Source organism: Orcinus orca, chromosome 10 (genome assembly GCF_937001465.1).
Source record: "Orcinus orca chromosome 10, mOrcOrc1.1, whole genome shotgun sequence".
NCBI classification, from domain to species: Eukaryota; Metazoa; Chordata; class Mammalia; order Artiodactyla; family Delphinidae; genus Orcinus; species Orcinus orca.
The window spans coordinates 30,122,400-30,149,294 of NC_064568.1; the positions used below are offsets into that span (position 1 = coordinate 30,122,400).

A 26,895-nucleotide genomic window follows, 5' to 3' on the forward strand; every position below is an offset into this window, starting at 1 on the left:
TTTGAGATAATTTTCCTGGCTAAGAATGTTAGAATGAGAAATAGTTTTATCTTCTGACTTAGCAAGTTCTGGGTTAGAAATACTTCCTCTAATTCTGTTTAAAAATGAAGTAGTTCCTTCTTCAGTTCCTCTCTCTCTAACTGTACCTTATTATATGTAGATGAAAGGATCAGTTGGTGCTTTCAATATCTTTTTTTTTTTTTTTTTTTTGGCCACACCACACAGCTTATGATCTTAGTTCCCTGACCAGGGATCGAACCTGGGCCCTCAGCAGTTAAAGCACAGAGTCCTAACCACTGGACCACTAGGAAATTCCCTAGGTACATTTTCTATTTTTCAAGTTACTACAGGTAGAGTCTAATCAACTGTCCCATTAAATGTATAATATGGGCCCCCTTTTATGAAGCTTCCAGGAGCAGCTTCCTTTCTTCTTTTCAAGTCTCCACTGACAGTCTCCCAAGACGCTTCTAGCTCTGCCCATTGTCAGGTTCCAAGAAGAAGTCTCTCAGAAGAAGTTCCAAGAGAACAAACCCCAATGAGCAAGAATATTTTCTTGAAATAAAGATGGAAATCTATATCCAAAAAGACACACCATAACTCAGGAAAAATATGTAAAGAGATATCCTGAAAAACTTCAAAGATATACAGAAAGAATTCTATAGATATATAGGCTAAAAAGTAGTAGCCCATGTACAAAGGGGAAATAGTAGACTTGCTTCAGATAGCTCATGGTAACATTAGATGATAAAAGGCAACAGAGCAATGTGTGCAAAATTCTGAGGAAAGTTTATACACAGCCAAGACTACAGTAAGTACAAGGTTAAAGACAGAAACTCATTAGCCTTAAGGACTCAGAGAACACCCCCATGAGTCTTTCTGAGGGGGAAAAAAGATTGATGATACATCTAGCCAAATAAAAGATAGCTTAAAATGAAGTACTCAAAAATGAATATGTTGTGATAAAATACCAGTGAGAATTAAATCCAGTTCAACATAGAATTAAGACACATCAACATCATGAACTATGCAGAAAGCCAATGTTATACATCTTAACAATGTGTTAATAAAAATATAAAACAGTTAGTGGAGGGCTTCCCTGGTGGCGCAGTGGTTGACAGTCCACCTGCCGATGCAGGGGACACGGGTTCGTGCCCTGTCCAGGAAGATCTCGCATGCCGCGGAGCGGCTGGGCCCATGAGCCATGGCCGCTGAGCCTGCGTGTCCGGAGCCTGTGCTCCGCAACGGGAGAGGCCACAACAGTGAGAAGCCCGCGTACGGCAAAAAAAAAAAAAAAGTTAGTGGAGAAGCAAGTTGGAACAAAGTAAAATGTATTCTCAGCGTCCTCATTTTTTCAGACTAGAGAGTCTATAAATGCTGACTAAGTTTGATACTAAAAACTAATTACCTCAAACTTTCCACATTTTAAAAATTGAGGATTACTAGAAATTATAGCTCTTCTTACCTGAAGTTATACAACAGCATTAGATGACTTTTCTGAGGTTAAATTCAAGTAATTAAAATTTTGTTAAAATTAAACATATAGGACTCTGGCCATTACAGAATAACAAGGACCACATTTAACCTCCTATGATAATCAGCTAGAAAACTGGACAATATATAGGAAATAATCATTTGCAGACATTGGAAAATAGGCAACACAGATTGGGATCCCTGAGAGAGGGGAAACAAACAAGGTGACCCCTACAATTGTTACGGTTTTCTGCCTGAAGCAATTTTAAGACCATGAGCAGGGAAGGGATAACCAAACACAGGTTGATGGCTTTGCTGAAACACACATCAGAGATTGTGGAGGATGAAATGGCTGGAAACTGTGGGTGGAGCTCCAGAAAGAATGAAGTTACACAATAAAAGGGCTCCAGAAATCTGCATAAACGTTACCTTGAGTCTTTGCTAAGTGCAAAGTTGTGCAAGAATAGAGTGAAACTCCACAAGACACAACGAGGAATGACTGAGCTGTGAAGGCAGACCTCACATAGGATCGATAGGTGTTCCAGCTTCAATGTGCCAGAGCAGGGAGTCCACAGTGATCACCTGGGCAATTCCATGGACACCCAGAGGAGTCATGATTTAGTAATAGGGCTGCTCTATGCCTAGAGTTAAGTCTACTATACACTAATCCTCACAAAGCTTAAAATGAGGACTCAGTGAGCTCAAACTGATAGAAAAATACATGTCTTTCAATACAAAGTTCAAAATTCTTTAAAAGAAGACAACATAGTCCAGACATTCAACTATATAATATTCACAATGTGCAGCACCCAACCAAAAATGACTAGTATAAGAATCAGAAGAATGTGACCCATAATCAGGAGAAAACTAAGTCGATAGAAACAAACATGGAAATGACAGAGATTATGGAACTCACAGACAAGGATAAGTTAAAAGTTAAACAGTTACTATAGCAATATACTCATATTTCATAGAAAACATAACTATAATGAGGAGAGAAATCAAACATATAAAGAGTCAAAGGAACTTTTAGAGATAAAAAGTACAATATCTGAAATAAAAATTTTATTAGATTTGACCTTGCAGAAGAAAATACAGTTAATCTTGAAAACATAACAATACAGTACGAAGTAAATGAAGCTCCTTTTAGTAGTTAACCCCCTGTTACTATAATAATATTTTATAACATAAATTAAAACTTTCTTTATTAAAATTACTTGTTAAAATTACTGCTGTGTTTTCTATTTCCTGGCTGGATCCTGACTGGTACAGCAAGGCTGCTGAATACAAAGTCAGTACACAAAAATCAATTGTTTCTAAATACAGACAACGAACAATTGGAAACTGGAATTTTAAAAACAATATATAATAAAAAATTGAAATCATAAAGGGCTAGAACAACTGGGTATTAGTATGGGAAAAATGAAACTTTGTCATTAACTTACACCAGACATAAAAATTACTCAAATTGGATCATAGACTTAATCGTAAAAGCTAAAATGATAATACTTTCAGGAGAAAACATAGGAGGAAATCTTCACACAAACAGGGTGTACACAAAGATTTTCTTTTAAAGGAGATAAAAGGCAATAAAGCAAAAAATCTAGCAAATTGAACTTTATAAAAATTAAAAACTTTTGCTATTCTAAAGTCAAGATTTTAAAATGAGAAAGGCAGCCACAGACAGGGAGAAAATACTTGCAATGCATATACATATGATTAATACATTTGACAAGGGACTACTATCCTGAATTTATAGAATATCTTCCTTTACCACTCAATAGTGTTAAGATAAATAAACCAATTTTAAAAATGAATAAAATATTTGAAAATACATTTCAAGGAAGAAGGTATATGGATGACCAATAAGCACTTGAAAAGCTCAGTATCTTTGTGTATATATAAAGATAAAAGAAATAACATGTAGAAATACTAGGACAAAACAGGATCATATTCTACATGTCAATTCTAACTTTTTTACTGTAATAATCATGGAGCAGCACAGAGAAGTGCATTATATATATATATATATATATATATAGTATATAGTATATATATTTAGCAACAAAATGAACCCATGTGTAACCACTGCCCAGAGGAAGACTAGCAGATCACCAGCACCCCAAATACCAGAAGTCCCCACTGTATCCATAGCAATCACAATCTTCTCATTCCTCATCCATTTTAATTCACTCCCTATGTCAATTTTAACTACTATGACTATTTCCCTGATTTATTTTATGAATTAACCTTCTATGCTAGCGAACCTAAACAATATCATCTAATTTTGCCTGCTTTTTGGACCTTACATAATGGACTCATATTGTAGGGATACTTATTTTTCTTGCTTCTTTTTTTTTTTTTGCTTAATATTATGTGTGTAAAGATTAATTCAGATCATTCCCCATGACTATGGTTTGTTTATTTTCTTTTAGTATGGTATTCCATTGTATAAACATATCACAACTTATTTATTGACCCTACCATTGATGAATATTTGAGTTGTTGCCTATTTCTGGCTCTTACAAATGAGCTCTTATAAACATTCTCATATATGTATCCTGCTATATATATGTATGAATTTCTTTAGGAAGTATTCCTAGGAATGGAATTTCTGAATCATAAGAATATGTATATTTTTTAACTTTGTTACAGAATGCCAAACTATTTTTCTGATGTGGTTGCACTAATTTACATTCTCAACATCAGTGTATAAGAGTTCCAGTTGCTCCATATCCCCTCTAACACTTTATATTATCAGGCTCTTCCATTGTAGCCAATCTGATTTCATTTCCCTGATTGCTAACTAAAAAGCTGGGCACCTTTTTATGTTTAGCAGCCATGTTGATATTCTCTTTTGGGAAGCCTTTTTAAAGTACCCATATTTATATTAGGATGCCTGTTGTTTTCTTGTTGGTTATTTCTGAGTGGTGGGAAATTGAATAATTTGTTTTTTTATTTCCTTTTTGGCTATTGTATTAACTATTTAAATAATGAAATAATAAAAAATTTAAAATAATAGAAACACATACAAACTTGCTTTAGTCTACATGGTATTTCATTATATAGACATATCTTAAACTATTTAACCAATCTTCTAATGATGGAAATAAAGATTATTTCCAATTAAAAAGTATTATAAACAACAATGCAATCAACAGTCTTGCACAAACACAGTGTTGGAGGAGAGTTGGAGGAGAGGGGCAATGGGTGTTGAATGGTGGGGAGCATGGCATTGATGAGAACCCAGAACAAATTGTTTTCTTCTTCCCTACCATGAACATGCTTTCCTGAAAGTCATGTCTGTATGCTGGCTCAGGTACATGAGGGAACAGGTAAGAAAGGATCAAGACAAAAGAAGAAAAAAGATGATCAAAGATTGAAGGGAGTCTGGTTTTGTTTCCATTTTTTTAAATTACAGAAATGTTCAAACAGAGATATTGAAAGATCGTAAGGAATACACACAGAGCAATCACTAAGCCCAACAATTGTTAACTTCTTGCAATATTTGCTTCATATTTGCCTTTTTATCAGAGCCATTTTAAATTAAGCAGCAGGCATCCTGACACTTCACCCTTCAGTGTTTCCACCTATATCTCCTACAAATAAAGACTTTCTCCTATACCCTCTCCTCATACAAACAATACAGCATTATTGCCAAGAAAAATAAACCATAATCTAGTGGTATATATTACCCAGACCATAGTTTTTGAGCAGAGCAAATTGTTCACGAATTAGGTGGGAGTGGGGATGCAGGGAAGAAGCCTTAAAAGAAGAGGAGTACCTTTGTTCCCTCACCTCTCCCCACCTCTAACCACAATCTAGAGGCACGGGAGGTAAGCAGCTATTAAGATCCAAGTTTTTATTCCTATTTTTTAAAGATTTTTTTCTGAGAAGCAAAGAAATATACACTCATTATAGAAAATGCAGACAGTACAGTGAAAAGCTATCCACAAAACCATCCCTTTTTCTTTTTAAGAATCTCACAGAGACTGAGGCAAACAAGTGAACGTTCATGGGAAAAACGTTGTCCTCGGCCTAAATCCTACTGGTGTTTGGTTCTTCCCCTTGCTTTTCTGTAGGTGGAGTCACTGGGCATGGCTGGATCCCACCCCAGACTCAGCCACATTTTAGTCCTGTAGTTTGTAACCTGGAGATCTGCCTACCTGCTAGAAGAAATTTGAAATGAAGGCTCTGTGTCCAGCTGCCAAAGCCAGGCCTTATTATATACACTTCACAGCTCTGCCTACTTAAAAAACATTATTTTTCCGCCCACAGATGGAAGCTCCAGATGAACTGTCTTGCCGGCTTCTCCCCACTGGAATATTCAGAGAGCTCTCAGACCTCTCCAGGAAGGAGAAACACAACTTCCTGGTAGGAACACAGTGCTGAAGACTGAAGTTAGAGCTTGAAACAAACAACTTTCAGATCACTCAGAGTCAGGCAGCTGGCATGTGCCAGGACTTGCTCAGCAGCTGGTGTCCAAGGGTGCAGCCTTCCTTCTCTTTCTGGCATGTGGGAGGATTTGCCAGCTAGTTAGACCACAGCTAGGGTTTCAAAGGGTAACTCTAGACTTTTCCACAGGGAGGAAAAACGTCACTCCTCCTTACCACTTCTCCATCATCTCCATCATCGTGAGTCAGAGTTCTCACCTCTCCAACTCCCGCCCTTTCCCCTCTCCACCCCGCTATCTAACAGCCACCTGCTCTTCGCTCATTACCAGTTCTGCGCAACTGGCCTCAGAGTACAGAGCCAGGAGAGCAACGCTTTCTTGCAAACGCTCCTTCAGGTCTAGAGTCCTTCCAGTCCCCACGTTGTTTTCTAACTTTTTCTCTAAAGTGAAACTCAGAACACTGAGGGGTAAAAATGCACGTCTCTGAAGAACAGTCCCCTTTCTTGCCCTGGGACTCCCCCAGGGTGGGCTGTGGTCCAGATCTTCTCTACGTAAGTAGCCTGTTGCTGCTTTCGTTAACTGGTTTCTAGAATACTGCTTCACTTTTGCATACATCTGGTGTCTTCCAGGATACTGGTTCCAGCCTCAATTGTAATGTCTGCAGTTTGGACTTTAGCATGATGACCTAAATCCTAGTAATAGCAATTACAGTCACAATGATGTTAATAACAGCCCTTTCTATGTGTAAGTCTAAAGTTTTCAATGGCACTCTGGTACTGGAGCCAGACAGATGAGTGAAAGTGGAGATGATGTTAGTGTAAAAAGGTTGTAACTTTCAGCTGGCAATACAACTTGTTTGTACTGTATATATATATGTAAAATTGTAAATAATTTAGACCAAAATTAATCTGACCTCCTCACCCCTCCCTCACCATTAGTGGGAATAGTGGCACGGGCTGGGGGAGTGAAGAGTGAAAACTTAATATGCAATCTTGCTTAAAACTGAATCTAATCTAAAAATTAAACAATATCTTTAGTTCAATCTCTCTTCCTAAAAATGCCCAGACTCTCAGAGGCTCCTCTCCCCTGTCTCTCTCCCTAAGTAGGTATGCAGGTATCTTGCACACTAGATACCTAGATGTGAGTTTTACAGGATATCAGGAGGTACATGAAACTCAGGGTTTGGGGCACTGGGTACAACATACCCAGATGAATTCTGGGTCCATCCAAGATAACATCCTTGTCCAAATGCCTCAGTGGCATGGACAGTACCCCCACTTCCATCAGTTAAGGCCTTATTTATGTGACATAACTGCCTTCTTCCCTCCCTGAAGCCAAGAGTGAGGAAATTTATAACATCCTGTTTCTGTTGCTCTTTTTCTTTATTTACCCCTTTATCTTTCTACAATTTGCCAGGCAAGAAAAGGGATGGGCTATTGGCCTTTTACTACCCCTACCTCCTCATACCCTAGAGCCAGCCTAGCTACCTGAGTAGCAGGTTATACCTGCTCTGCAGCATGCCACAACACTATAAACTGGATCCTCCATGCTTACCCCCATCCTCAATACTCCAAAAGAAGCCATAAAAATTTTAAATATTATTGCAAGGAAATTATCCAACTTGCAGTTGCCTTGCTGTCTAATTTGCCCTTGTATCTCAGAATCTAAGGATTATCTTCTTTTTTGTCTCTGATTTTTTTCCTTGACAAATCCTAATCTTCCTCTCCATTCCCACACTCCACCCCAAGAAGATGCCAGCCTGGGGCCAATGAGAGCAAAGATCAGATTCCCAGAAAGACAGAAGAAAAAAGCACAGCAACAGTTTCTAATAAGTAACTCCTTTATATCAAGCAACCCTTTCACTGAGTTACACTGAGGTTTAAATAAGATATTGCATGTAAATTGCTTAGGAAAAACACTTAGTCAATGGATATGCAATAAAATATAGTTATTGTTATTTGTCACTCATTGTGCCATCTAACCACTGAAACGTGTGAGGCAGTTTGACCAGGTGGTATTCTCCATTTTACAAATTAGAAACATGAGGCTCAAAGGCACTGCTATTTTCTGTAGGTCAAATGAAAACTAAGCAGTGGGGACAAATTAGGGTTCAGAGTTTGTGACCTCTTCTCCTGTACTCAGTTCTAATCTTCCTTTCTTAATCAAGTTGCACCTCTTATATGTAACTTTCTAGAACTCTTAGACCAAAGGTCAGCAAGCTTTTTCTGTTAAGGGTCAGATAATAAATATTTCAGGTATTGCAAGCCCAAAGGACTCTGTCACAAATATTCACCTCTGCTACTGTAGCACAAAAGCAGCCACGGGAAGTACATGGACAAATTGCTGTGGCTGTGTTCCAATAAAACTTTATTTACAAAAACAAGCAGTGGGCCAGATTTCACCCAAGGGCTATAGATGGCTGACCTCTACTTCAAATCAATACCAAGTGCTTGGTACATAGTGAGGGATCCAAAATGAGTTCAGAAAGATAAATGAATAAAACAATGATTTGTCCTACTTTGAATTCTTTTAGCCCTACAAGGTTCTACTATCTAATCTAATAGTAAGTTTCATGTTCTTGTATTATTCAATATAATTTCATATGTCCCTTCTTTTTCCATGTATAAAATAATATTGAATATGCATCTTGTTACTTTCCAGTCAGATAGGCCTGGAATTAAGACCTAACTTTTCCATTTGGGCAAGTTAATTTACCTTGAACTTCTGTTACCTCATTTGCAAAATGGGGATAAGGATGCTTATTTAACAGTAGTCTGAGGTTCAGAAATTATGTAGGCACAGTGCCAAGTGAATGGTAGATAGGGATTAGACTACAGTCCTGCAGACAGGGACTTCTTTTATCCAAGCTTTCCTATTTTTAGTCTTCCTCATCGCTTTTTAAGTGGATGGGAATTGGGAAGGGTGGTGATTCCGGTCTGGCATGTGAGGGAAGGAGGCTACAGACTGGGAGGCAGGCCATGTGCTGAGGTGGCTTGGATGCTGCTTCCTCTTTCTAGCTGTGGCTAACTTCTGAGGTTTTGCAGAGAGCCAGGAAAAGGTCCCCACTCTCGGCTTGAGCTCATTGCTCAAAGCAGCTGTTCCAGGAGCTATCCATAGTAACATGTTCAAGACCTACATTTGAAATGCACTGTTGAAGATCTTAACACTTCACTGTCTAGGTTAAACTCTTCAATTGACATACATGAGAAAGCTTCACACTTTCTTCATGGTGAAGAAAAACCTGAAGTGGGGATATGACCAGTCAAAGAAGGAAGAAGTCCCCACAGTAGTCGAAAGACCAGGAAGATCCTGGGGGTTGGAAGACATGAATAAACAATCCTAGCACTGCTTCTCACTTGCTGTTTGACCTAGAGCAAGACGAACCCATCCATTCCTCTGGACCTCAATATTTTCCAAATCTCAGTAATTTATTTCCCATCTTCATAATTCTTATCATGTCCATGTATCCCCATACTATTACTTTTTCTATACTTCAACTAAATCAACTAATTTATTTTAGCCTTATCCTTCACAATAATACCTATTATATAATATCATGGATACACTAATTATATTTTTCCTATTGCACATTATAATAAATACACACATATCTATTGAAATATCAATTGTAACTATCATAATAATAATGTTCTCTTTTCCCAATCTTTCCCTTTACAGTCTAGACAGGTTTTCCTTTTCAAGGAAAACCTGCTTTTTACCCAAGCGAGACTGGTTTTTTTTTTTTTTTATATTTATTTATATTTTTGGCTGCTTTGGGTCTTAGTTGCAGCACACAGGATCTTTCGTTGTGCAGGGGCTTCTCTGTCTAGTTGCGGTGTGCGGGCTCCAGGGCACATGGGCTCTGAAGTTGCAGCTCGCGGGCTCTCTAGTTGTGGTGTGTGGGCTAAGTTGCCCCGCGGCATGTGGGAGCTCAGTTGCCCCGCGGCATGTGGGAGCTTAGTTCCCTGACCGGGGATTGAACTGGTGTCCCCTGCATTGCAAGATGGATTCTTAACTACTGGACCACCAGGGAAGTCCCAAGACTTGCTCTTGAACAAGAGAGAGGCCCTGCCCCTTCTGCCCCCAAAATTCCTTGATGAAGAACCTGGCCTCTGAAGAGGGGTCATGGAGCGGCAACCAGCTTTATCTTGAGGGAACTGAACTACATGTTTCTATAAGAGATGGACTGTGCCAAAATACCATACAATGGAATTAACATCACTATTTTTGTATTTAGTAGGTCAATGCTATCTTATTTGAGTGTAGGTCACATAAACAAATGCATCTATTACACCAATTTTATTTTCCTTCCAGAGTGGTCATTTTTGGGATTTAGTGACCACGTGTACATTTTATTTCTACATAAAACCATTTGTGTGAGTTAGAAACACCTGCGTAAGTAGTATTCTCTCTTTTTTTTTTTTTTATGGGTAGTAGTATTCTCTCTTAAAATTAGTCTCATTAGTTTTAGTTTTCCAGGATTAATATACCCACAGGCCACACAAAGCTAATTTAAGTAGTATATTTTCATTCTCTTATGCAGCTGATTGATTTTCTATCACTTTCTCCAATTAGGAACTTGAACCTTTTATCTTAGAATCATTATTCAAATCATAACATTTATTAAAAGGGTTGGGAAATTTTTGCCTTTTGTTTATTCATCATAAGTAATGGTGGAAATGGACAACTTAAATAAAGGAAATTGTTCCACTTTTTCAGTTTTGGTTTTTGCAAACTTTCAACTATATCCTAACATGGAAAAGAAACTAAAGAATATTAAGACCGGTCCCTATAATTCAGTTAGGAAACATATATACATTTAGCTGAAGCCAAGTAAGTATTGCTCAGGTTAATACTACTAACTTCCTGTAGAATAAGGCAATCAGTCATGGTGAATTAAAATTGTAGACCATCAACTGCAGTGGTCCAGTTGGTTAACAGCCACTACTAATTTTCAGTTAATAAGACTGAAGTGTGGTCCAGTGCAAAAGACTGAGCAGGTAGCTGCAGGCTGCTTAAGCATTTCACCTGAACCAGGTGAGCTCTTTGTAGGTGTCCAGAGCTTGCGACTTTTGAGCTCTCGTGTAAAGTGCATGCCAGTGTGAGATGCAGTGCAGATACTGGGGAGCTGGAGAGAACACCATCTGTCTTAGGGGCATCCCTTTGCAACCTGAAGTACTGACCACCAGGTAGGGCTCTGGGACAAGAGCAGCAGAAAGCACTTCTCACTCACTGGGAGGTCTAAGGTCTCCAAGGGCTGGGTTTGCTTTGTTAGGGTTGTTTTTCTTTGAGTTGTTCTTGTTGGCTGTCTTAATGAAGTGGGTAGGAGAAGACTGAAAAGCCAGGATGTTGAGCTGGGGATGCAAAATATTATTATTATTCCTAAATAGCATCCCTTTCATTAGACTCAGTTCACTCTGCTGGGATGCAGTTAGGAGTCAAACTTGAGTTTGAGTCTGCCACTTACTAGCTGAGTGAACTTGTAAAAGTTATTTACTCTTTCTGAAACTCAATTTGCTCATGTGGAAAATTATGATAATGGTATCAACCATCCCTTAAAGCTGCTATGGAAAGTAAATGCAATAATGCACATAAAGTGCTTAACACAGTGCCTGGCATGATGCAAGGATTCTGAATGGGGTAGCTATCGTGTTATGTTGTTTTCCACATATGCACAGGCCACCATCCTGACCTGGGATGGTACATTCCCATGCTTTCTCCTAATTTGTCTGGACCCTCTCAGAAACCACAGACACACACATCTCCCATTTGGCCCAGAATGCTCATAAAAGCCTGCCGATCTTGTTATTACACACCTTTACGTTTTTCCCTACCAACCTCTGTTATCCCTATTCATGGGGCCAACAGTGTGCTTATTTATACATTTCACCAGCATCGCTGAGCATCTGGATGGGCCAGACATTGGGATAAACCAGAGGCGAGCAAAGCAGACAGGACCCTTAATCTTTGAAAGTTACCGTCCAGCAGGAGCCACAGAACAGTCAACAGCAATAACAACTGACACAAGAAATACCAGTTGCCATGGGAACACATAGTAGGGCCATCTATCCTCATCTTGGGTGGTATGGGTGGGGAGTCAGGGGAACCTAGCTTTGCTTTCTTCCACAGCAAAGTCTTGTACCCCAAATCCAGCCAGCTATCACCAAAGTACAAGTCTCTGGTTACAAAAGGGGCCAGGTAGCAAATGGATGATATGCCAGTAACAGGGTATTACATGTGTAGTTGGCAGCAGCCACTCAGATACAAATCACAGGGTCTTAATATGGTTGTGTACGAAAAGTCGATCTATGGGCAAACACATTCTCGATTTTACAACTCAAACTCAAGTACTCATGGAAATGCCCTGGGTGACAGTGTGATTTCTAGTACATCATTTTAAAAATTTTTTAGACTTTTAAGCCAGCATTTCTGCAAATAACATGAGATAGAAACATTTTTTTGTCAGTCAGTATCCCCATACCACTTGCTGAACGATCAGCTCATCTCTTGCCCATTCGTTTCAAATGCCAACTTTCTCATATGCAAAGTTTCCTTTTATTTATGAGTATATTTCCAGGTTCTCTGTCTTGATCCATTTGTCAATGCCATACTCTTCCAATTGCTATAGTTCTATAATATGTTTTGATACATAGTAGGGCAAGGGCTGTCTTTGTTCTCTAAATTTTTCTCGGATGTTTGAAATCCATATTAAATGTCTTTACAAAGAAGCTGAGTCTGAAAATCTACTGGTTTACATATCTCAATGTCAAACTCTAATTTGTGGCCTAGGCACTGCTTTTCATTATCTATCATGTCCAACACTGTCATGTCATCTCAGATTCTCTTTGTTTATACAATAAAAACAGGGTAGTAGAAATACTATGGCTTGAGTAACTGCAGGATCTAGATTTGAAACTAGGCCCTGCCATTTGCCACCTGTATGACCTGGGGGACAGCATTTACTCTTCCTAAACCTCAGTTTCTACATTTCTAACATGGAGATAAGAACAACCGGTCTCATAAGGTATTGTGAGGATTCTATGGGAGAAAGCAATAAAGATTTTGTCAAAGCTCCTGTGCCACACTCACAGACATACTAGAAGCTATGGATGTGAAAAACGGGCGGCGAGATTTTAAATGCTACATAGTGTTCAGCATCATTATCGGAGAAATTGGCTTGAGTATTTCACAGCTGAGTAAAAGCTTGTCCTGGAATTGGGAGTCTCTATATCCTTTGGTTTCAGGCATTGGAAATTTTGATGGCCTCATCTTACGCTGTGGCTTCTACCTTTAAGATGTTTGAGTGGTAAGCCACATGTCCAAATCTTTGGCTTTTAGCCACAAGCCACCAAGGAAACTCCAAATTTCAATAAGTGTATCTGCCAAACTCAAATGGGCCGTGGTTCTACCTGGGGTGTCTTGTGAGACTGAGGCAACACACAATGCAACACGTGGACAGGATAAACCAAAGGGGCCAGTGTCTGCATCCCAAGAAAATTACCTTATGAAATGATTATCAGGAAACCAATCATCTTGGCCTCTAAATAACTCCATGTACAGTAACGTGGTTGTCACTTCATATTTGCTACTTCTCAACTGGAAGAAAAGGAAAATGGAAAAGTGTGAGATAAGTCCATAAGTATCTCTTAAGAGACTACTGCAAATTTAATTAACTGAGCAATCGAGTCAGACTTCTTTAAATTTCGATCTGAAATACGAGGGGTTCCTTCAGAGCTTTATTCTTGTTGGAATGGGGCCGTGCTGGCAGGAGGAGAAAAAACAAAACAACATAAAATGTTCCACTAAATTTTAGCTCAGTAATGTTTCATCATTAAGAAAGGATTAAAAGGAAGAATTGTTTTGTCCCTTATAATCACTAGAGTACACTAGAAAAACTGTACCCCAGTTGGTCTATATTTCTCCGAGAAATAGGACAGGGCCCAGTAAACAATTTCACTACATTAAATAAACATCATGATCCCTACTAAGTGTAAAGCACTAGGCATTGTAGGAAATAAAATGGTGCCTAAGAGGTGGCCCCTAGCATCCAAGATCCCAAAGTCTAGGGGAAGATACAGGTGTGCAGGTGTATGTGGATCACAAGGTCCACATGGCTGAGTCCCCATGGTAGAGGCAAAGGTCCCATGGGGAGGAGAGGACAGAGGATGGGGAGAGGATCTTCAATCATCAGGCTGCATTACAGAGGTGGTAGGAACACTGAATCAAAGGGGTCCTCACACAAGATGCACCCTTCTGCCACCTCCTGCTCTACACAGAAGCAGGTGGGGCCAGCCATGCCCACTGACAGACAGTGGGTTGGGGAGGTCTGTCTTCCCTTCTCCATCAGGCAGCAGGTTGGGTATGTGGACTTGGAGTTGGCTCTGCAGGTCCAGGTCATCTCCCCTGCCTCCCTTCCTTCCTGCCTCCTTCCTCTCCTTTATACTTCCCTTCCTCCTTCTCTTTCTTGCTCTTTTCCTTCCTTTTTCCCTCCTTCCATCCCTCCTTTCCTATTCTCCTTCCTTCCCCCCAGTCTTCCCTTCCTCCTTCCCTTTCTACTTTCTTTCCTTCCTCATCCCTCTCTCCCTTTCTTCCTCCCTTCTCGTTCTCTCTTGCTCCGAGGTCCAAATACCCACTCACTCTCTGTGTCTGTCTGGCTCTCTCTTCAACATATCCAACAAACATACCGTGCAATAAACATGCCACACAATAAAAACCATTCTCAATACTTCTATCTGGGGAAGTGGGCATAGGTGGTCTAATTAGATTTTTGCCTATACTGTCTTTTCAATACAGCTTTCACTGCAGTCTTGTCCTGAGGGGGGAGGGATTTTCAAGGAACTGCATTAAATACAGCGATGCAGTACTTTGTTTCCCCCATAGCTAGCTAGCTGTGTTTGTCTGCTCCTTTGCGGGGGGAAGGCTAAAGGAGGTGGGGAGGGGCACCAAACCCCTGTCAGGAGAATTTCACACAGGCTGATACGACATGTGAGCGTGTCTTAGAGGAGCTAAGATTTGAGCCAGGCTTTGGATACAGCACAAACAATTTTCTATTTGGGGAAGAGCAGACCTGAAGTTAACCCCAGGAAGGCTCATCTCTTCACTCCATCTCTGCCCTCCTGGAGCAGCCAGACCTTTAAATCTAGGTCATCTTGAATTAATCCCTGTGCTGCTTGAAATCATCCTGTAAGTTCCTCATCTTTGAGCCCTGGACTAATGTCAGGTTAGAGGACTGAGAAGCAGTGTCAGGAACACATTTATTCCCAGAGGATTTGGGCCAATACTGCCATAGTGATACTAGAAATTATGACAAAATCTGACTGTCTCACAAAGAGGCACCTATCATCTCTTTGTGAAATCTATTGTCGGGAAATTTATAAGTTGAATATTTTGAGCATCCACTTTAAGCATCTTTGTGATATCTGTGTCAGTCTGGTACCTCTAGGAAATGGTATATTTCTTTAGGAGTTATGATCATAGTTTGGGACAGCTGGCAAGAAGTGTGACTGCCAGCTTGTTGAGAGCACTGAGCAACTGAGATTGTGCTCATCAAGGAGGAGGCGAGCACATACAGTGTTCTAAGTGTGTGCTGGGCATTGGGTGCCTCACGTGTCATCCTTACAAAGTCCCTGTGAGTTAGGCACAATTGGTATTCTCCCTTTACAGGCCAGGGATCAGGGGACAGAGAGGGGAAGTACTTTGTGCCTTAGAGCACTCAGTCAACTGGAGTAAGGCAGAACGTCTGGTCCATGAGGACAGGGATCTTTGGTTTTTTCCCCCTGCTATATCCCAAGCTTCTGCACAGTGCCTGGCACATAGTAAATGTTCAGTAAATACTTTATGAATGAAGCAAGACTGCAATATAAACCCAGCAGTCTGGCTCTAGACTCTGTGCCCTTGGTATGGAACGGGGTCAGAATATGCCATCCCCAGATATGCCACTTTGGCATAAGAGTTATTTTGAACTGAAAGTGATTGAGAAACAGCAGATGCAAGAAAAGCTCTCTGCCCTCCCCCTTTCTGTCTAAAAGCAGGGTATAAATGTCCTTTTGTGAAGGTGAGTCCACTCCCCTCTCCCACACCAGGAAGAGGAGACAACTTTTATTACTGGAGGCAGCATTTACTTGATTCTGCATAAACAAATATTACTGAAATCTTACCTTCCATTAGTTTCTCCCATATATTTACTTTCCCACAACTTACTGTCCCTAGAAGCCCAAACTCTTTTCCTTCGTCTTGTCACCTCTCCACAAATTTATGGCTCTTTGTTAAAATAGTATATAAGCTCTTAGGCCCAACTGTTTCTCTGGGTTTTCATGTCTTTTTCTATGAGACCCTTACATATACACACAAAATGTTAACATCAAATACAAATTATATAAATTTTATCCTGTTCATCTAGTTTTGTCAGTTGAATTTACATGGCCCTGATATTGAACCTAAGAGGGTTTTCCTCCCCGTAGGACACGATGTCATTTCTCTCTTCTCTATCCTTCCTGTGTTTCCCCATCTTTTCCCTAGACTGCAGTTCTCAAACTTTAGCCTATATCAGCATCACCTGGAGGGCTTCTTTCAGCAGACTGCTGAGCCTCACCCCAGAGTTTCTGACCAGTAGGTCTAGGATGGGGATTGAAAATATACACTTTTAACAAGATTCCTGGAGCTGCTGAGGCTGCTGGTCTGGAGACCACACTTTGAGAACCCCTGCCCTAGGCCAAAAATCCCTTTTAAGCTCTACAATTTTTTTTTTTTTTTTTTTTTGCGGTACGCGGGCCTCTCACTGTTGTGGCCTCTCCCGTTGCGGAGCACAGGCTCCGGACGCGCAGGCTCAGCGGCCATGGCTCACGGGCCCAGCCGCTCCGCGGCATGTGGGATCTTCCCGGACCGGGGCACGAACCCGTGTCCCCTGCATCGGCAGGCGGACTCTCAACCACTGCGCCACCAGGCAAGCCCAGCTCTACATTTTTATACAAACATCCTTTCCCTTTATCTACCAGAAGAGGGAAAGCTTATCCTGTTCACAATGCTGAGGGAAAGAAAGCATAAATGAAAATTTCCTTCTCCATTTCAGCAGAAGCATACTCCGGAGCAGAAGGAGATATTGCCAGAGTAATAGAGAAGACCCATAATTTATAATTAGAGAACCTGGATTCAAGTCCTGGCTCTTAGTCAAGTCAGTTGACCTTTCTGCTCCTCATTCTGTAAAAAGGAGCATGTGGATAATCCCTGCCTTTCCTACATCCCCGGGCAGTTGCGAGAATTAAGGGGTAAAACAAGGAGAGCACTTTGTAGACTCTAAAGGACTGTAGAACCAGTACGTGTTATTATGTAGTCAGCTCATAAAATCATAATGTTGGTTTTGAAACTAGAATTAACTCTGGTGGGTGATGGGTGAGTTCAGAAAGAAGCGTGGGCTCTCTTTATATACCGTACAGCTAAAACAAAATGACACCGTGAGATGTTTCCACGTAGAACATGAAAATTAAAGCTATATGCTTCCAGATGAAATATACTTCATTATCACAGGCCAAACATAAAATAAATAGGGCAGAAATACAGCTACCCATCCCCATAAAGAACCGGGAGGAGATTTAGTGAACAATTCCTGAGTAACTTTAAATGCCTCTTCTATCTCTTTACTGCAGAGTCAAGAAGGGCAGAAAATTATGACATACTAATTATTATGATGGATGGGAAGCCAGTCCCTAACATTAGCTACACTGCTGAAGCAAAGAGGAGCTCCACAGCTCACATACTTCAATAGGCGAGACACTCTAGATGATAATGGGCAATACAGATTAACAACATTATGTTAAAACAGGATAATTATTCTTTTTCATTTCCTAGTTCCTTCCCATGAAACTGGTCCTGCCTTACATTTTTCTGTTTCTTGTTTCTAAGGTGCTGTGTATATCAGGCAGGCTCCTCTCCTGCTAATTAAAGGTGATGTCGTGCTTGCTTTTCCTGAGGTCACCAACAGCAGGGGGCCAGGGACAAAAGATTGATGAAACTACTGCAAGGGAACCGCCCCTTCCGAAAGCAAGATGAGGTCATGGGAGGATCAGGGATACAAAGCAAAAAAGCTCTGCAAAAATGAATTCTGCTTTTCTTTCTTTTTTTTAAAGTGCTTTTTGAGAATTTTAACAATGCATTCAGCAAGCTGGTGTGGATGAGCTTAGAATTAAGAGGTGGGCATTTTTTTTTTTACTTTGGAGATAAATTCCAGACAACATCACATAATTAAGCAGCCATTTAGCGATAAGGTCATAAATCCATTCACTCATTCATTCGTTCATTTATTCATTCAGGTAGTCAGTCAGTTAGTCATAACCAGTATCTATTAAGCACCTGCCATGTGCCTGGCACTGAGGGACACCAGGGGACACAATAGTGTAGGGGACGATATAGACATGAGCCCTACTATTCCCAAGGGGGAGATAAAACAAAACCAGACAAATATGCAGAATGGCTACGACTTGTGTAAAGCGCCGTGCAGGAAAGAAACAAAGGGCTGAGACACAGGCTGACAGAGGGGGCTGCTTTAGGTAGAGCACTCACAGAAGTGGGGGATTAACCGACATGAGAAGGACCAAAATGAGCTATGAATTCAAAGGAGACGGATCTCAGCAAGGGAGAAGCATGTGCAAGGTACACAGGCACGGGGCAAGCTAACTTGAGGACCTGAGGTAGAAGAAGCTGACGCTGAGTGAGCAACAAGAGGAGCAGCGGCAGCTGCTGAGACACACGGGAACCAATTCTGCCAAGACCTTGTGGGGCCTTCCAGGAGCACGTGTGAGGTATGACACTTAGTCTACACATAACAGGAACACGTGGGAGGGTTTCGCCTGGGGAGTGATGTGACGTTTTCTCTGAGCTGTGCTGAATGGTGAAAGGGTATGCAGTGGAAGCGGAGAGCCACTAGGAGGCAGTAGTTCAAGTGAGAGATGGTGGTGGTGCTGGTGGTGAAAATGGAGGGAGCCAGGAAGACTGAAGGGAAATTTGGAGACGGGCTTGATGGGACGTGCTGATGGACCGGGTAGAGGTGGGCGTCAGAGGACCTGAAGCTCGCCGGCTTCACTGATGGCGTGGAGGGCAGCACCTTTTACTGAGCTTGGCTAGAAACAGATTTGTGGGAAAGAAAATCAAATTCCAGGGTGGACATCTCTCATTGCTTTTGGAGTTTGAAGGAATTGTCAGTGTTCTAACAGCATGTATACGTTCCCATAGCTCTTAGGCCGCACTGATTCCACACGAAATCGTATACTGGGAAGCTGGAAATGTAGTTCGTTGGCCGGTCCTAGGAGAGCATCCTACACTGACTTATGAGGTGCCTCCACCAGCAACTCGTGGCGGCCGCGGTTCATAAAGATGTTACCACAATGGCGGCAGAGTGGTTTCAGCCCAACAGACTGGCAAAAACAGGAGAAACGTACATGCTAAACACTGAGCCATGTTTCCACCGTAGAAACTGCATTAATGACCATTTCTAATACTGTATCTCATGTTATAATTTACGATGTATTTTAAGACAGTGCCTCTAAAACTTTCGTATGCATACAAATTACCTTGGCATTCTGTTAAAACAAAGATTCTGATTTAGTAGGTCCAGGGTGGGGCCAGAAATTTTGAGACATGCTGAGGCCAACAATCTGAAATGACATTTGAACTAGCAGGACTATAATGTACCTTATCTTTTTGCTTCTACACAGTCTTTAGGAAAGTTTAATCATCTTTATTGTACAGAAGAAATAACTAACCCTTAGAGAGTTTTAAAATATATCTTGTCTAAACAAGGAACAGTCAATAGGGCCTAGAATGTAAACCACAGTTCACCAATACTAGTTACAATTAGAAAAATCTGTGAGACTATGCAGGTTTAATCCTTATTTAATAAAATTGTCATTTGGCAAACAGGTAAAAGAAAGAACTATTTAAAACAGAAGTGATCAATATGTTTGCATGAGGATCAATTCAGGAAAAACAACGTTTGAGACTATTTAACACAGATATCTTTGTGTGTGTATAATTTTATTCATTTTTTAATTGAGGTATAACTTACATACATTAAAGTGCATAAATCTGAAGTGTTCAGTTTTATTCATTTTGAACTGAGGCATAATTTATAGGCATTAAAATGCATGGATCTAACGTGTAACCACCACCCAGAACAAGATATAGAGCATTTCCATCATCCTAGAAAGTTCCATCATGTCCATTTCTAGTCAGTTCTTTGATTTTTATCAACAGTGATAAATTTTGTCTGTTCTTGAACTTCATATAACTGAAATCGTATAGTATGTACAGTCACCTGGTATCCACAGGTTGCACATTAGCCGATTCAACGAACCACAGATAACGTACAGTACTATTTTTATGATCTGTGGTTGACTGAATCTGCAGATGTGGAATCTGTGGATGGAGGACCAACTATGAGACTTTGAAAATCCACAGATTTTGGTACCCAGGGCTGGTCTTGGACCCAATCCCCCCTCAGATATCAAGGGATGACTGTACTTCTTTGTGCCAGCTTCTTTCATGCAATGTAATATTTTAAGGTTCATAACCTTAAAGTTTTTTTTAGGTTTTATCAAGAACTATCCCACCTCTCACTATACAATATCTACAGTTTTCTTTCACCATGATTTCATGATTCTCCCACAGTGAGAGGTTTCCCATTTCGGACTATAATTATAGAAATTACCCATCTAGCAACCACTGAGCATTTGATTGTAATAATAAAGTTTGGCCAAACTTTACTGTTGAGTAAAAGACACTTTTGAAACTAGTTTATTTTGTCTCTTGCTGACTGGCTTTGTGAGTTACTTAATTGCACATTCTGGATGTTCTCATACTGCCTCTTAACACTGAACCCTCTAAAACAAGAAATTTCCTCAAGCAAAAATGAACAGCAATAGCCCAACATCTTTAAGACAAAGAAGTATTATTCAGTATACTTACATTCAAACATGCAATTTTCCTCAGCCTGCTTTTTTTTTATTATTATTATTCTTGGCAGCAGGCCTAGCAGAGGTAGAAATTTTATTGAGCAACACACACACACACACACACAAAGCCAGAGTCAAAGATCCCAGCCTCCTGCCAGCTAACCTAGCTAACGGGTGCTCCTCTGTCAGCCATACCTGCCAATAGATAATGAAGCTCTTGATCAGCTTCTGACCACCGGGGCCCAAGTGGGATGGGTCATGCAGTTCAGTCCTCTCAGCAGCCTAGTTTTTGCATCTCTTGAGATGTGAGAGTTCCAGAAATTAGGTTGCAGACCATGCCTTTAAGGCTGAGAGCATTAAACTCTAATGCTCTAGTCAACACCTGCAACTTCTTTTCAGTAGAGCTGTCTAATCCATTACACACACACACACACACACACACACACACACACACACACACACGCACTCACAGTATGAGTGCTTAGTATATGTACGGAGTGGGCAGAGCCATCTGCATTTTGTCCCTGCCATGCATCTGAAATAACCCTTGACTTCTGTTGTGCTGGCCGCCAGCATCCATGTCAGGGCCTATCATTTTGCAGACTGGGTTTGAGAGAAATTTTTGTTTCGGCAGGAGTTTGTTTGCATTTTACTTTTTATTTTTTGTCTCTGAGACTAGGTGGTAAAATCATATTTCTCTGTGTACCATGTAAGGTTGGGGATAAACTGCTGTAGGAGCTAGTTCTGTAATACTGAAGGGTTTTAGGGAGTAGCAAATGTTAAACTGTCTCTTTGTAATTAGAAGGCTTGCCCTGAGAGGCACAAAATGATATGTCCAAGAGGATAAACATTTTGTCCTGTTTGTCTTGGTATTCCCAACACCTAGCCCAGGGCTGGGCAGAGAGTGATGCTCAATAAATATTTGTGGAATCAAGGGCATTTTGTATGCCAAAAATAAAGTAAAATAACATAGATGTTTAAAAGAAGTGATAAGGCAGACATTCCTTTCACTAACAAAGTACAGAATAATTATGGAAGCAGGAAGACAACAAAAATATACTTTGGAAAAAAATGTTTATATTAAGAAAATTTCTGTAAAGTGATCCTAATGCTTTGTAAGACCAAAAAAAACCTATAATTTTTATGCTTTTTACCCAGCTTCAAATTTAAGCATTCATAGCACATGATTTCATTGTAGATAATTACTGAGTGACAATCACATACAGATTTATTCAGTACCAGTTAATGGAAAATGGCTCCCATAGACATTCACTAATATATTAGAACATTTAGGTATTAGATTTTTAATCAAGAAATGATCACCCTTCTCATGAATACTGATGTTGATGGCACAAGTGTCAAAGATGTGAAGAAATACTAATTTGAATAGTAAGTTGCATTTCTCACTACAAAAAAGTGATAGTTTTGTCTGCCACATTTTGATTAACTTTGCTTGATTTGGTCCTACGTTTTCTTACACGGCCATTGCACCAACTGAGGCGGAGACATGGTGGAGAAGAGAGAAGAGGGAAGCACAATTCCTCCTTTCTGTTTCTCCAAAACACAAACAAGCCCTTACCTGCTTCCAGGCCCTTGCATTTGCTTTTCCCTCTCCCTGAAATGTCCCATCCCCAGTACTTCATGGGACCAGCTCATTCTCATCTTTCAGGTTCTTGCTCTAGTGCTCTCTTCAGAGAGGCGCTCCCTGACCGCTCAGTCCACAGTGGCTGCCTTAGTGGCCCTCCACCTCATTGCATTCAGCTGTGCAGTTGTCTTGTCTATTATCTGTTGACTTGTTAACTATTTCCCTCATTCGAATGGAAGCTCTCTGAGGTCAGAAATTCTGTCTGTCTTATTCGCCACTGCATCCCCAGCTCCCAGCCAAGTGCCAGCACATGGTGGGCACTCAATAAAAATCTGAAGAAGGAGGCTTCCCTGGTGGTGCAGTGGTTGGGAATCCGCCTGCTGATGCAGGGGACGTGGGTTCGTGCCCCGGTCTGGGAGGATCCCACGTGCCACGGAGCGGCTGGGCCCGTGAGCCATGGCCGCTGAGCCTGTGCGTCCAGAGCCTGTGCTCCGCAACGGGAGAGGCCACAACAGTGAGAGGCCCGAGTACTGCAAAAAAAAAAAAAAAAAAAAAAAAAAAATATCTGAAGAAAGAATGAATAAATGTATGAATCCACCACTTTTGTTTATAAAACACTTTAACTGCACACAACTTGAAGAATCAGCATAAAGCTGTTTCTAAACCCAGCCTCCCAGAGCTTAGTGGAGACAGAAGGCAGTTAGTCGCAACCTTTCAGGTTCTTTGGCTGAAGTTCTTGGAATTCCTGTGGTGCCAGGATAGTTATGGTAGAAAGCAGCTCAGATGACATGGGTTTGGCTCACATGAGAAACTTCGGTGGGAATCAAAGAGCTGCTTCTCTGCTGTTTCTGACAGAGTTCACGTAAGGTACTATGTCATAATTTATAGTAACTTCTAAGAGTCTGTAGTCAACTCTGTGGACACCTCAGAGGTTGGAAAACCAGGAGACGTGCTACAAAATGTTCAGGTGAGGTGCCTGTGATATTAGTCTTTTATTCAAAGTGCCTAGATTATCTAAATGCATTCATAATAGGTTTTTTAAGTTACATTAATTCTCAGAGTAATTCATATTCATTATATAAAACTGAAAACAAAATCCCAAAGCAGCAAGATATCCAAAGAAGATCATCATCACATGTTCCAGTAGTGTAGTGTGACTCTGCAGTGAGATACCTAGATTCTAATACCTTTCTGGCCACTTACTAAATTTGTGACTAGGATAGATGGCAAACGGCCACAAATTTTTCCCATTCCTGTATGCAAGCCCCCTTGCAATGTGACTATGCCACTCTTGCAATCAAGAGGTGGAATCTATTTCCCCACCCGTTGGCCCAACATGGCTTATTTCATTTAACCAGTGGGATGTTATCAAACATGACACCAGCAGAAACTCGAAAAATGCTTGGGTATTTGGTTTTGGCCACTCTTGTGACTGGGAACTCCTCCACCACCGTGTGAACAAGCCTGGGTTAGCTTCCTGGAGGATAAGTGACCACATGGGGCGAGGCCCAGCTGTCCCATTGTCCCAGTGAAGGCCCAGAGATGGGAGCGAGGCCATCCTTGACCATTCAGCCCTGGCCAGGTTACTGAGTCCAGAAGAACTGCAGTCAAGCCACAGAATTATGGAAAATAGTAAATGTTTGCTGTTTTAAAACACTTTATTTCATTCGCAGAAGCTAACTAATACAATAATTCTGTGCAAATTGCTTAATCTCTTTAAGCCTTAGCTTCCTAATCTGTAGAATAAAGATAATAATAGCACATTTCCCATAGGCTTTGTTTCAAGTACTAAATGAGATAATGTGTAGAAAGGATTTAATATCATTCCTGGCACATAGTTAAGTGCTGAATACATTTTTATTGTTTTCTTCCAAGCTTCTTAGAAACTCAAGAATGTGCGCTATGATTTTCTGTTCTGTTTTGTTGATATAATATTATACTACTTAATATTTATCCACAACATAAAACCATTGCCTCATTGTTTATTAATTAGGTTGTGTCCAACTTTAAAATTTGTAACCTCATCAGGGTCTCACAGAAGCACCCTCTCTGCCGTACTGAAATGGAAGAGGGCTCTTCCAGGGCATTTGGGAACTTCCATGCAGCTTCTTCAAGGAGAAATAAGGAAAAGTCTTCCCATGGAGCAAACAGAAAAATTCTAGTTTATCCAATATAATAGTTTATTTTAAGCAATTGGGTTGGGGAAGGCAGGGAGATTCCCATGGCCTGAAAGTGATGCTCTGAGAAGACGTATGTTCTTTGTGGCAAAGAAGTCCCTTGTTGTTCCATATCACAAGTATTTGTTCTAAGACTAAGAAGCTCCTGTTCATGGCAACCCTGGAATGAAGGGGCTGTTTCCCAAATTACTGGAGACAGCTCTACAGATTGTTGGAAAGCTCCCTCCTGGGATGAGGTCTGTATCATCCCCCAGGCAGACTCTATACCTCGAGCAGCTGTCAGAACCCCTGAGAGATGCCTGCAGATCACTGTTGGTCAGTGGTCGTTCAGAGACTGAGTGGCTGGCATGAAAGGTCACTGCTACAGCATACCAGGTACACTAACTTCCTGTGGTGATTCTAATGACCCATGTTTTTAGAGGTCCTGTTGGAAGACCAGCTCCTCTGGTATAGGCTGCAGTCTTACAGACTCCCAGAAAGTGCATTTCAGCTCCACAACCTCATAAAAGAGCTTCCTGAGGTTTGAAGCTGCAGGAAACAATCAGCTCTTGTCCAGAAAAGAAGAAAAGGTGAGGATCCCCACAAGGAATGGACAACTGTGTGCTTCATGACAAAGATCGAAAGAGCTGGGGATTATTTCTGGTGTGTGTCTCTATCCATAGGATTACAGACAATGGGGGGAGACCTCCAAGATGGCAGAGGAGTGAGACATGGAGATCGCCTTCCTCCTCACAAATACATCAGAAGTACATCTACACGTGGAACAACTCCTACAGAACACCTACTGAACGCTGGCGGAAGACCTCAGACCTCCCAAAAGGCAAGAAAGTCCCCACGTACCTGGGTAGGGCAAAAGAAAAAAGAATAAACAGAGATGAAAGAATAGGGACGGGACCTGCACCAGTGGGAGGGAGCCATGAAGGAGGAAAGGTTTCCACACACTAGGAAGCCCCTTTGCGGGTGGAGACTGCGGGTGGCAGAGGGTGGGTGCTTTGGAGCCAAGGAGGAGAGCGCAGCAACAGGGGTGCAGAGGGCAAAGCAGAGAGATTCCCGCACAGAGGATCAGTGCCGACCGGCACTCACCAGCCCGAGAGGCTTGTCTGCTCACCCACTGGGGCGGGCTGGGGCTGGGAGCTGAGGCTCAGGCTTTGGAGGTCAGATCCCAGGGAGAGGACTGGGGTTGGCTGCATGAACACAGCCTGAAGGGGGCTAGTGCACTACAGCTAGATGGGAGGGAGTCCAGGAAAAAGTCTGGACCTGCCCAAGAGGCAAGAGACCATTGTTTCAGGGTGCGCGAGGAGAGGGGATTCAGAGCACCGCCTAAACGAGCTCCAGAGATGGGCGCGAGTCGCGGCTATCAGTGTGGACACCAGAGATGGGCATGAGACGCTAAGGCTGCTGCTGCCTCCACCAAGAAGCCTGTGGGCAAGCACAGGTCACTCTCCACACCTCCCCTCCCGGGAGCCTGTGCAGCCCGCCACTGCCAGGGTCCCATGATCCAGGGACAACTTCCCCAGGAGAAAACATGGCGTGCCTCAGGCTGGTGCAATATCATGCTGGCCTCTTCCGCCACAGGCTCGCCCCGTACTCCATACCCTTCCCTACCCCCGGCCTGAGTGAGCCAGAGCCCCCCCCCCCAATCAGCTGCTACTTTAACCCCGTCCTGTCTGAGCAAAGAACAGATGCCCTGAGGTGACCTACACGAAGAGGCGGGGCCAAATCCAAAGCTGAATCCCAGGAGCTGTGCGAACAAAGAAGAGAAAGGGAAATCTCTCCCAGCAGCCTCAGGGGCAGCGGATTATATCTCCATAATCAACTGGATGTACCCTGCATCTCTGGAATACCTGAACAGACAACAAATCATCCCCAAATTGAGGCACTGGACTTTGAGAGCAATGATATATATATATATTTTTTTCTTTTTCTCTTTTTGTGAGTGTGTATGTGTATGCTTCTTTGTGTGATTTTGTCTGTATAGCCTTGCTTTTACCATTTGTCCTAGGGTTCTGTCTGTCCGCTTTTTGTTTTTTTTTAGTATAGTTTTTAGCACTTGTTATCATTGGCGGATTTGTTTTTTGGTTTGGTTGCTCTCTTCTTCCTTTCTTTTTTTTAAATTACTTTTTAAAAATTTTTAATAATTATTTTTTATTTTAATAACTTTTTTATTTTTTTTTCTTTCTTCTTTCCTTCCTCTCTCTCCCTCCCTCCCTCCCTCTCTCTCTCTCTCTCTCTCCCTCTCTCTCTCTCTCTCTCTCTCTCTCTCCCTCCCTCCCTCTCTCTCTCTCTCTCTCTCTCTCTCTTTTTTTCTTTCTTTTCTCCCTTTTCTTC

At 41.4% G+C, this 26,895-nt stretch overlaps 1 long non-coding RNA gene across 1 annotated transcript; it reads left to right on the forward strand.

Moving 5' to 3' along the window:
- Window positions 1-6,157: 6,157 nt before the first annotated feature.
- LOC125965511 (uncharacterized) lies at window positions 6,158-20,601 on the forward strand. Its single transcript, XR_007479475.1, has 3 exons — window positions 6,158-6,414; window positions 17,762-18,657; window positions 19,088-20,601. It is a non-coding gene; the product is annotated as an uncharacterized LOC125965511 (long non-coding RNA).
- Window positions 20,602-26,895: the final 6,294 nt, after the last annotated feature.